Here is a 13,727-nt window from a genome sequence, read left to right as displayed (position 1 = left end):
ATTTAATATTTGTTTAAAATAAATTAATAATATCTATAAATGTACAGATAAACAAGTAAAAATAATACAATGTCCTTATAAATGAATGAGGTTTGTATGGAGAATTTTTGTTAGTTATGATTAATTATTATTTAATATTTTTATATTTGTTACAATATTTTTATTAATAATAACATTTTTGCAGACATGTTATTGTGTTATTATTAATTATTTTGTTGTTTTAGATCAAGTGGTTGGATAATGGAATGTTATCCCATTTATCTAGTTTCCATTTCTATGAGGGAGGGAAATCTTTCAAGGAGTATTATACTTTTTGCCCAGGTAATTTTGACATTAATGATAATTTTGACATTAATGATATGTCTATTTAGATTTGTTATATTTGTATTGAGTTTCTTTTATCTTAATAAAGACTAACATATTGATATTTATTATTATAAGTAATTATTAGCACCATTTAATTTTATTACATTTTGTTAAATAATGGTCAGACGTATATATTCCACCAAAGTTATTCAAGATTCATATTTATCCCTAAACATTATTAGCATTACGGGGAAGCCATTGGCACTATTTGTTGCAGTTATCATTGGCTAAGCAACTACAAGTTAGACTTCCATTCTCATGAGGTCACCTAGAATTTGCACTTGGTTCCAAATATCCCATGTGGGTGTAGTTGTGGTTGTGTATGGTGGTACACAAATCACAAGTGTAAGCAAAAGCATTACCATATCATTTGGGAAGACTTTAAACTTAATGGATGCTATATTAACTACCCACTTTCATCCCCCGTTAATCCAACATTTATTTTCCTTCAACTCATAAACATCTCAAAGTTAAAAATGTTATCAATAGTAAGCAAAATCGATATCTTTATGTTGCAAGAAAAGTTTTCTTTGCAAAATCTTCAATTAAGGAATAGGGTGTTAGAGACATGCTTACACAATTCTTGTTGCATATATTGCAAATCCTTTCTTAAAATCCGTCTTTGATGATATACATGAATTGTCAGAGTGCTTATAGTATGCCCAACCTATAGTGAATGCACCACCCATATTGGAATACCCTTTTATTAGTTAGAGAAACTAAAGTGAGAAATATTCGTGTAAAAACAAGAATAATGTTGTGATTGGAAATGAACTCCAAATGGCTATTGATAAAAACATGTGATCAAGACAATCCAAACCTAAATGTGTTGTTTTCCATTTCTTTTGTTGATGTAATTTAGGAGTTGGTTTTGTTAACAAAATTTCTAGATTGAGTTGTAGGTTTATGTGAGATAATTAACTTCTGACGTGTTTTAGAGTTTAATTTCGAAGCAATGGGATTTCATTCTCGAGTGAAGACATCTTTAGTTGTTTGATGATAAACACTTCCTTTCCTATATTCTCAAGAAAAGTAGACATTGCGAAAATTGATGCATTTGTAAAAGAACATTGAAGTGGCAATGTGATTCCATTATGTAAAATAAATGTTGATTCCAAATTGTTCAACTGCAAAGATTTTGATTCTGGATATTATTTTTTTTTAATCATGAATTAAGCGACACTGATCAAGTTTTAATGTAGACTTAAAAAACAGACTTCGGTCGGTCCCCATCCACCAAAGTCGACAGGGTTTAAAAGTCGTTTGATTTGCTGGGCATGATGGAGAGTACAAATGGGGCCCATCGGATGGAGTAAACCCGATGGCATTACATACTTGACGGTTAGCCTACCGAGTGCCTTCGTAAACATTTTTGCAGATCTTTGCTGGGCACAGATCAATGGTGCATATGCGTTACGGGGGGACTCCATCGCATTTCCTCCGTACAAGAGTGTGCTCCCGTAATACGTCGGCAAGCGAGTGTGGTTGTTATCTATCCGTTCTGTCACTGCATCATCGTCATCCCGTCATAAATGAAGATACAAATTTGCAATTTCTGATCTCTCTAGATGATGAAGAAATTGAAGAAAAATGTAATAAGTTTATATTATGTAAGAAAAATTACTTAAAAAATATGATCTTAGGTCAATAAAGAGATCAAGAGTTCAAGACAGTGTAGAGGAGCAAACCAATCACACAGTGCAACAATAGCCACCAAAGCAGGTTGATAAAGGAAAACAACAGATGAATACAATCCCAACGGTGACAAATCAACAAGGGGAAAGTCCAACAATAAGCATGACTCAAGGGTGTTGCACAAATCTGTTCAATAACCTGTTGTTAGTTTTCAAAATGTGTCAAATCAAAAGTTAAATGAAAAGGAACAATTGAGAACAATGAAAGAGGGTAATTATTTTAATTTATTAAAAGAATTAGAAAAAAATAAAGTTCCAATTCCTATGGCTGAGTTAGTAAAAACCCATACTTATAAAAAACAAAGTCTCTTATCTTATAAATCTCTCACATGATAATCATTTAGCAGATGCAACCAATTTGTAGGAGGAAATGCCAGTGGTGATGTTTGGCCCTCACATGGAAGAACAAGATTCTTCTACACCTCCTTTTTATATTTCACTTCTTATGAATACTTTCATTCTTTATAACTGTACGTTGGATTAAGGAGCTTCTCACAATTTAATGCTTCTATTAGTTATGAAGCAGCGAAACATGAAAATTACAAAAGTTTATAAAGAAGTTTATTCTTTTGATCCAAAAAGAGTCAAATGTGTGGGATTAATTAAATATTTGGTGGTTTCATTGGCTCAAATTTCAGCCATGAGTATTGTAATGGATGTGGTTGCTGCAGATATTCCAACACGTTTTGGAATGTTGCTTTCTAGATCCTAGGGAGCCACGCTGGGAGGAGTGCTCAAATTGGATTTCACATATGCTATTATTCTAGTTTTTGGTGGAAAAGAAAGGAGGTTATATCAAGAGACCAGGTTTGTAAAGACTATCACAAAGGAGGGTCCAAGTAATTATCATGTTTACAGTCAGGAAAATGATGAATTTTCCTATTTTATGTTATAAGAATCTCCTGAAATTGTTGAAGACATAGAAGTGCAAATCCCTTCACCAATTAAAAGCAAGGAGATAGTAGTTAATGGAGTCTGGAAGTTGTATTTTGATGGTGCATATTCAAAAGAAGGAAATGGAGCTGGAGCTCTTCTGCTTTCTCCAAGAGGTCATATTATTCCCTTCCCTTATAAAATAGAATTTGACTCTACTAATAATATCACAGAATATGAGGCCTTGGCTTTTGTTTTACAAGCTACAAAAAAATTAGGAATACAATGTATTTCTATTTTTGGGGATTCAAAATTAGTGGTTAAAAAATCACAAATCAATGCCATACCAATCCTCTGAGGCTGAAAGCATATAGGAATGAAGTATGGGATTTAGTGGATAATTTATTTTCTGCTTTTAATATACAGTTCCTACCTAGGGAAGGCAAAATACTAGCTAATTCATTCGTAGTTGCAGTTAGTACTTTTAAGCCTCCATTAAATCCTAGGCTCAGGTATGAAGTGGAAATCAGGGACATACCTTCTATTCCAGTCTCCAGATAACACAGTATTGGCAGGTGTTCGAAGATGAAAAACACATCAAAAGATTTCTGGAAATGGTAGGTGAATTTTCAAATTTGGATATTGACTAAGAGGATGAAACAGAAGAAGTTCAAGAAGATGAACCAAGCAGAAAATTGTCTTTAAAAGATTCTATAGGTGATCAGAAGATAATGCAGTTGAAGAACAATGTGATACCTAAAGGTTTGGTGACCTTGGAGATACTGTTTAATGCTAATGATGTTGTTCTCAATACAAAGTAAACAAACTTGGAAGATTAACTTGAACACTGCAACCTTGGAACAGAGCAACAACCAAAGATGGTGAGATTGACAAAGGATATTCCAACAGAATTCAAACAGAGGTATGTAGATCTTTTCAAGAGATATGTTGATATATTTGCATGGCCTTATGAAGACCTACAGACTTATGACACCAACATTATTCAACATAAAATTCCTTTAAAGTCAGGGGTTACGCCATATAAACATAGATTGAGGAAGATTAATCCTTTGTTGTTGCCATCAATCGAGAAAGAAGTTAATAAATTGTTACAAGCCAAAATAATTGTTCCTCTTAGATATTCTGATTGGGTGGCTAATTTAGTACATGTGAGGAAGAAGAATGGGGAAATCCGGTTATGTATTGAATTTTGGAATTCGAACAGAGCATCATTGAAGGATAATTATCATTTCCCTAAAATGGATCACATTTTGCAAAAACTAAAAAGCTTTTCTAGATTATCGATGATTGATGGCTTTTCAGGTTATAACCAAATTTTAGTGCAACCAGAAGATCATAAAAGGACAACATTTTTCAACCCCATGGGGCGCTTTCATGTATGAAAATATGCCTTTTGGATTGATGAATGTAGGTGCTACATTCCAGAGGGCTTTGGATATAACCTTTGTAGGTGAAAATGAGAAGTTTATGGTAATCTATTTGGATGATATTAAAATTTTCTCTAGCTTAGACGAAGAGCATTTGAAACATTTACAACAGACTTTTGAAAAATGCAGAAGGTATGGCTTACCTTTAAACCCCAAGAAATCTCATTTTGTTTTGAAAGAAGAAAATTCCTTGGTCATATTGTATCTAAAGAAGGAAGCAGTTAAAAACATACCTATTCCAAGGAGCAAAAAGGAGATCCAAAGTTTTTTGGGAAAGTTAAATTTTCTCAGAAGGTTTGTCCCAAATAATGCAAAAATTGTAAAAGAAATCACTTGCATGTTGAAAAAGGATGCACAAGTAAGGTGGATCACAGTTTCCAGGAAATATTTCTCAAGGATCAAAGAATATTTTCAAGAAGCCCCTGTATTGGTGAGTCCTGATTATGAAAAACATTTTCAGATATTTCCATTTTCTTCTCCTTTTACTCTTGCAACAATACTTTTATAAAGAAATCAAGACAATAAGAAGCAACCTGTAGCATTCTTCAGCAGGGTGTTAAGGGATGCAGAGCTGAAGTATAATATTTTGGAAAAACAAGCCTATGCTATGGTAAATGCACTAAAGGATTTTAGAGTTTATGTTCTTGAGTTTGAAATCATTTATTATGTTCCTAATGCTATTGTCAAAGATGTGCTGGCTCTGAGTGATAGTGATGGAAAGAGAGAAAAGTGGATAGTGAAAATCCAAGAGTATGATATGGACATCGAACCAAGTTGGTAAAGGGAGAAGGATTAGAAAATTTTTTAACAGAAGCTAATTATCAAGCTTATGGGAATCAATTTGCTCGCAGAAGTTGCTGAATCCAAAGCTAAAGAAGAACAAGGTAACAATAAATAACATGATAACAAAATTCAATACAAGTATCTTTTTTCCCAATGGTATAAAGACATTGTCTATTCTCTGCGTTTCTTAGTTGTTCTGCGTCTTTAGATAAAACAAAATATAAAGCTCTTAGAGTCAAAGTTTAGAAGTATGTAATAGTAGATAGAAAGTTGTATTGGAGAGATCTAGCACGTATTTTACTGCTTTATTTGATAGAAGGAGAGACTATAAAAGTTGTCAATGAATACCATGGATGTCTTTGTGGTGGCTATTGCAGTTGGAAGGTCACATCACATAAGATCTTGAAGGCTGGTTTCTTTTGGCCGTCTTTGTTTTCTGATGTTTATAGACTTGTGAGAAGTTTTTAAAAGTGCCAAATGTTTGCTGAAAAGAAGAAATTAACGCCATTACCATCGATTCATGTGTTTGTTGAAGAACCTTTTAGACAATGGTATCTAGATTTTATAGGGGAGAAAAATCCACCTTGTATTAGACAACATAAATGTCTTTTGACAGGTACAAATTATTTTACTAAATGGGTGGAAGTTGTTCCAACTAGGAGAGCTAATGATTCAATGGTAATTGAATTTTTGGAAAAAATATTTTCACCAGGTTTGGCTCTCCAAAAAAAGTAGTAGCAGATAATGCACAGGTTTTCAGGTCTGCAAAGCTAATTTATTTTTGTCATAAATATAATGTGATACTCTCTCATTCTAATACTTATCACCCCAAAGGGAATGGACTAGCAGAGTCTTCAACTAAAGCTCTAGTGAAGATACTTAAGAAAACTATTGCACAGAATAAGAAAAACTGGGATTCAACGCTGAAATTTTCCTTGTGGGCAAACAAGGTGTTGGGTAATTTAATTTACTTTTATATTACTTGCATTTATATGTCAATCCGGGTACGTGAGATTGCAAAGTAGACTACACTGTATGTGCTAGGAGATTAACTTTCAATATTTATGCATAACTTAAATGAATTGGAAACTTCAAAAGGAAAATAGATTCTTTAATATAAACTATGAAAGTACAATTTTTTTGAAAAGGAAATTAATCTTAAACTAAAATAAATCATAAATATTATTGATCTAAGAAAAAATGAGATTTTATCCTATGAAAGCATGGAGATCTTTTTCTAAAATTTACAAATTATAATCTATGGAATCATGAACATTTTAATCTAAGAAAGAATAAACATTTAATTTGTGGAAAGCATAAGTTTTTAATCTATGATAAACATAAAAAATTAATCTATGTAAAAAAAACCATTCGTGAGAATATGAAAGAAATGGAAAGCATCTATACTATTCTCACAGATCTCCAGGGGGCTCTCCTGAGGACTGCAAGGTGTTGAAAACTCAAATCAAGAGAAGATATTTCAATCACCATTTTCATTCAGAGTTGTGTCATATTAAAAAAAATTACATTTAATGAAAAAAATAGAGTTCTTCTCCTTCAATAAGCAGCAACAATTACAAATTAAGATCATCGTTGACATCTCTGATCATCTCTCCTCTCATCAAAGAGACTGCGATTTATAGAATTTTGAGACAATTTCCAAGTTCACAATTTTCTTGCTTGAGTTTTGGTCATGAGATCAAATCAAATAAAATTCCATGGATTTTTGGATCAAAGATCAGCCGAAATATGATCAAACTTATCTCTATGCCATGAATTTGCTAAATAACAACTCGTTTAGGCCTTTTTGTTGACTATGCATTAAATCAAAAATTGAAAAACAGTATATCCATGCAATATGCAAAATAAAGCTCCAAAGAACTTCGAAAATCTCTCAAATGGTAACAAATTTGAGAAAAATTATCACTGACAACTTAATTGGGCCCGTTTTGAATAAAACCCATGTTTTTGGTTTTCAAAATTCGCTTTCATTTTCTCTAAAAACGCGTTTGAAGTTGACTGGTCAAAACTGCTACGTTTTTCCCTTGATCTTTTGCTGGAGGTCCACACGTGTGCACTGGGTGAAATTTGACAAATAAAAATCCATATTAGAGATTCTAGAAACCAAGTCCAAATGTCAGATTTCCTTCTAGAGTGGTGCTACTACATCAACCATGGAAATAGCTATAGAAACTTGCCAAAACTGCAACAACTCGAACTTGCTAAACTGTAATTAGTAAAACCATGCAAAATTCTTCTGAATTCATTAAAAATAATGGAAATAATAATAATAAACCATGTAAACATGTATGTGGGAATTTGGTGTGTTTATGAAGAAATATGGTTAAAAATGATGACAATGGGTGAATGGAATGATGTGAAAATGGATAGTTTCGTCAACAAAATTATGAAAAATTAGAGGCCCAACATTCTCCCACATCGGAGATTTTGTATGTTCTCATGAAAACAAACCATTGAAAAGTTTCATAATCCAACCGGGTCCTTGTGCTCCTTTATTCTGTCATTTCAACTAAAACCTTGACCAAAGCTCCAGGAGAGAAATATTAACCCTCTATTTCAGTAAGATGCACTTTTCTCTCTTTGTTTTTCAAGATTACTAATCTAGTAGCATAACTCTTTTACACTTGCTTGTTGTGTCATTATAGTAAGAAAAAAGAGTTATCCACCCTTCTATGAAAGTCAAACAACTTGAAGTCTTCACATACGAGGTTACTAATGGATGCTATAGAGGTAGAAGTGATACCTGCTGATTTGCTCTTTTCTTAATAAAAGCAACCCTTCATTATTTATTATATGCAACATGTCTGAAAGGAAAGGATGCCCACCTAGTAGCACATCCAAGTACTTGTCACTATTTTAAGTCTTTGCAAATATAACTCTTTCAATAACTTGGTGACAACTTACAAGTTTCTTGTTACTACTTAATTGTTCTCAAATTGTTCAAGCCTTGGTACAATACCGTATTGTGAAAAACACATCAAGATTTTTACTCCATCTATAAAATGTGCTTTCCATCCTTGTGAATCTCATCCCATTAGTATGGCTGGAAATGCTCATAGATTGAAGCCCATAATGATTGTCTTCTTATCATCCATGCATAGAAACCAGTCTTATTTCGACAATGTTTTCAAATAGATTCTTCAAGAACTCACAAACTAATGAATGAAGAAGACTTCCCAATGTGAAGCTTTGACAAGATTAGCTGCACGTAACAAAAAAATAAGAATTGTTGGTGAGGGTTATACAACTTATCAAAGCCTAAAATATGCTTCCAAGTGATTTCAAGAGTGTGTGAATAAAGTCTTGTTGCAACCTTCTTCTTCTTGTGGCTTTGTATTCATCATTTTTTGGCTTCCATTAAAAATTTGAAGATGAACAATATGACACATAATTTAAGTGCTCCATGTACCTTTTGATCATGTGCTACAAACATGTACCCTGAAGTCTAGTTTTTCTATTTGTAAAATAATTATTGTTCTCAAGAACATCATGTTGATGGAACATTAAGGAAAACATGGATTAACAAGAAGAGAGATTTCAAACAAGAGAGTGGTGAAATCATAGAAGAACATCATTATGACCATGGAAAACAATGAGATGATTGCATGGGTGGAATTTTTTTTTGATAAAGAATCAATCATAGCTTGTGGAATTGGTTGTTAAAGGGTATGACAAAACATAATGAGAGATAAATTGGAACTACATGTTTACAATAGCTTTTCATCAAAATTTCTAGAATTTTTAACAAATTAAAAAGTTTAAGGTTAGTTTTATCTCAAATTCACCTTTTGGAATTGGAGAAGAGAACACGAACCGATTTCTGATTTGTTGTTGACTTGGCTCAGGTACTCTACTCCATGATGCATTGACTACCACTTTGACCTTGCTCCACAAAATGTATATTCATCTTCCCACAAAAGATCTCGGCCAATGGGTACATAGATCTTGAGAAAATTGAGAAATGGTTGTAGGTGAAAGTGACCAACTTCTTGAAAAATACACACTGAAATTTCTTGAAAATTTGTGTATTATTTACCCTACCTCATTGCATTTACCATAAAAAATTCAGGACCAACGGATGCATGGTTTGCAATATATGGTCAAATTGTTGTGTGTGGAGCATGATTGTTCAAAGGTCTTCGTTTCAGCCGGATGTATACCCCAGGAAGTCTTGTACACCCCTCCACGCAGGGGGGTGCGGGGGGACTTGTCCCCCCGCGGGGGTCCGGGGGGCCGATCCCCCCGGCTGGGGGGTCCGGGGGCTAGCGGTCCCCCGGCGGGGGCTCGGGGGCAGCACCCCCGAAGCTAAAAACAACTGTAAATTGCCTTGTAAAAGTATAGTAATTTCTAGTCAATCTGGGCCATTCATTAGGCGGATGATCTAACGGTAGAACTTATGTTTAGTTTAGGGTTTTTTGCCCTAGAAGGCAACCCCTCTCTTTGTATGAGGGTATTGTATTTTGAGGCTATGTGATAGATGTGTATTCGGTGAGCGAGAAACAGAGAGGTGATACTGTGAGAGAAAACAGAGGATATTACAACGGATTTGCTGTAGGTTGTGTCTCTTCATTTTGCTGGATAATAGAAAGGAAGGACTGGCTGTTCAGGGTGGACGTAGCCCAAACTGGGTGAACCACGTATATCTGTGTCTCTCTTGTTTTGTGCGTTTTCTGTGTTTATATTTTTGCAATATTTTATGTGTTCCATTGCTCCGTAATATATAATTTTCTAACAACTGGTATCAGAGCCGAAGGTCTATTTGGCTGATAAAATCGCAGGAAAGAAGGGTTCCTGGTTCGAGTGGGAGCAATGGCGGAAGATGGTAAGTTTAGGGTCGAGAAATTTAACGGCCAAAACTTCTCGCTGTGGAAGATGCAGATGGAAGATTATCTGTATCAGAAAGATCTATACCTACCATTGGGCGGAAAAACAAAGATGCCGACTGGTATGAAAGACGAAGAATGGAACCTTCTCGATAGAAAGGCACTCGGAACAATACGGTTGTGCCTTGCTGCGTTAGTCGCCTTCAACATTTCGAAGGAAACCACGATAGAGGGTTTGATGCAAACGTTGTCGAAACTATATGAAAAACCCTCGGCCTCAAACAAGGTATTTCTTATGAGACGGTTATTTAATATGAATATGTCGGAAGGTGGATCTGTTGCAAACCATTTAAATGATTTTAATACAGTTACAAGTCAGTTAAGTTCTGTAGGGGTAAACTTTGATGATGAAGTTAGAGCTCTGTTATTCTTGTGCTCATTACCAGAAAGTTGGAATGGTTTGGTAATGGCTGTTAGTAACTCTGTTTCTAGATCTAGTACTTTAAAGTTTGATGATGTTGTCGGTGCTATTCTTGGCGAGGAAATGCGATGAAAAAGCTCCGGTGAGACAGCGGGAAATGTTTTGAGTGCAGAGTCTAGAGGAAGAAAAATGGAAAGAGGAAAGAGCTCAGGATATCGCAGTAAATCAAGGAAAGGCAGATCCAAGTCCAGATTGGGGATAGTGTGCTGGAAATGTGGAAAGAAAGGACACCTAAAGAAAGACTGTAGATCTCAGAAGGGAAAAGAAGGAGATGCACAGTAAGAAAACAATCATGAAGCAAATGTGACAGGTGAGGTATTACAAGATGCTTTGATTCTTTCTTTCGAAAATATTGCTGATTCCTTGGTGGTAGATTCAGGGGCTTCATTCCATGCCACACTTGATAAGAAATACTTTCATGACTATGTTCAAGGAGATTTTGGACAAGTTCGTCTGGGTGATGATAAACCTTGTAAAATCGTTGGAATGGGTAAGGTTCTTGTAAAACAGCAGAATGGAAACCAATGACTATTAAAGGAGGTAAGGCATGTTCCAGATCTAAAGAAAAATCTGATTTCAACAGGGCAGTTAGGCGGTGAAGGTTGTGTGACAACTTTCATAGATAAAACTTGGAAGGTAACCAAAGGAGCCGTGGTAATAGCAAAAGGCGAAAAGGTTGCTACATTGTATTTATGCAATGGTATTTCTAACTCTGTTAATGCTTTAACTTCCAAAGGAGTAGATGCAGCATTATTGCATCATAGGCTCGGACACATGAGTGAAAAGGGGATGAAGATTCTTCACTCAAGGAATTTGTTGCTGGGTTTGAAGAATGTTGATTTGGATTTCTGTGAGAATTGCATTTATGGAAAAAAGAAGATAGTCAGATTTCTCAGAGTTGGGAAAGAAAAGAAGAGCGAAAAATTAGAGCTTGTGCATACAGATGTATGGGGACCTGCTCAGGTATCATCTCTCAGTGGCTCTCGTTATTATGTTACTTTTATTGATGATGCAACTAGAAAAACTTGGATTTATTGTATTAAGAATAAATCTGATGTATTTGATACTTTCAAGAAATGGAAAGCTTTGGTTGAGATTGAGACAGGAAAGAAATTGAAGTGTCTTAGATCAGACAATGGAAGTGAATATTGCAGCAAAGAGTTTGATAGGTATTGTTCAGAACATGCAATTCGCAGAGAGAGTACAGTTCCAAGAACACCACAAGAAAATGGTGTGTAAGAAAGGATGAACAGAACAATCATGGAGCGTGCAAGGTGCATGAGATTGCATGCAGGATTGCCTTTACAGTTTTGGGCAGATGCTGTAGATACTGCTGTTTATCTAATAAACAGAGGGCCTTCAAGTTCCTTGGATGGTGCTGATCCAGAGGAAGCATGGATAGGTAAAAAGGTAAACTACTCTTTTTTAAAGCCTTTTGGTTGTGAGGCCTTAAATGTCCATATTGATAAAGAAAATAGAACAAAGCTTGAGGCAAAATCAAAGAAATGTACCTTTATTGGATATGGTGTTAATGATTTTGGTTATCGCTTATATGATTACGAAAATCACAAAATCATTAGGAGCAGAGATGTAATATTCAATGAAAAGGTCTTGTATAAGAATCAGTTGCAGGAAAAGAAACAGGAAAAAGAAAACAAGGAATATGCAGTTCTTGAAGAAATCACTGAAAAGGTAAAGGTGCCTGAAAATAATAATAATCAACAACAATGACCACCACAACAGCAACAGGCACCCCAAACACCTGAAAGTGGTGTTAGAAGATCTACCAGGATAAGTAGACCCCCTGAACGATACTCTCCTTCATTATATTATTTATTGTTGATTGATTCTGGTGAACTCGAATGTTATGAAGAAGCAATGCAGGTTGAAAGAAGGAAGAAATGGGAGGTAGCCATGGAAGAAGAGATGACTCCTTAATGCATAACCAGACTTGGGATTTAGTCAGGTTTCCAGCAGGAAAAACTACATTGAAGAATAAATGGGTTTACAGGCTGAAGGAAGAAGATGGAGGAAAACAAAGGTACAAAGCTAGACTTGTGGTGAAGGGGTTTGCACAGAAGAAAGGTATTGATTTTGATGAAATATTTTCTCCTGTTGTTAAAATGACTTCAATCAGAACTATTTTAAGTCTTGTAGCAGCTGAAGATTTGCATCTTGAGCAGTTAGATGTAAAGACAACCTTTCTCCATGGGGATTTGGAGGAAGAGATATATATGCAGCAACCACAAGGATATGAGGTGAAAGGGAAGGAGAAACTAGTGTGCAGGTTGAAGAAGAGCTTGTATGGCTTAAAACAGGCTCCAAGGCAGTGGTATCTAAAATTTGACAAGTTTATGTCTGAACAAGGTTATACTAGATGTCACTCTGATCATTGTGTTTATCTGAAAAAGCAAAATGATGGCAGCTATATTATATTGTTATTGTATGTGGATGACATGCTTGTTGCAAGATCTAACATGCAGGAAATAAATGTACTCAAAAGAAAATTGGCAAATTCATTTGCAATGAAGGATTTGGGAGCTGCAAAACAAATCCTTGGTATGAGAATCACTAGAGACATGAAAAATCGCAAATTAACATTGTCTCAGAATGAGTACATACAAAAGGTGTTGAAAAGATTTAATATGCACAATGCAAAACCAGTTAGTACACCTTTTGCTAGCCATTTCAAACTTAGTAAGGAAATGTGCCCAAAGACCCAAGAAGACATGGATTATATGTCTAAAGTTCCATATGCATCAGCAGTTGGAAGCTTAATGTATGCAATGGTCTGCACAAGGCCTGATATTGCACATGCAGTGGGAGTTGTAAGCAGGTACATGAACAATCCAGGAAAGGAACATTGGATGGCAGTGAAATGGATTCTCAGATATTTGAAAGGTACCACAAATCAAGCATTATGCTTTGGTGATGCAAACATTTCTCTACAGGGATATGTTGATGTAGATATGGTAGGTGATAGGGATAACATGAGGAGCACTACAGGATATGTATTTACTGTTGGTGGAACAGCTGTCAGTTGGATTTCAAAAATCCAAACTGTTATTGCACTTTCAACAACAGAAGCAGAGTATGTTGCTGCTACAGAGGCTAGTAAAGAAATGATTTGGTTACAAAGGTTTATGGGTGAATTGGGTAAGGAGCATGATATGGGCACGTTATACAGTGATAGCCAAAGTGCCATTCATCTTGCAAAGAACTCAACATTTCATTCTAG

This window comes from Pinus tabuliformis, chromosome 2_1 (genome assembly GCF_031772625.1).
Source record: "Pinus tabuliformis cultivar Carrire ecotype Pingquan chromosome 2_1, CPIR1, whole genome shotgun sequence".
NCBI lineage: Eukaryota > Viridiplantae > Streptophyta > Pinopsida > Pinales > Pinaceae > Pinus > Pinus tabuliformis.
This window is presented reverse-complemented; position numbering follows the sequence as displayed.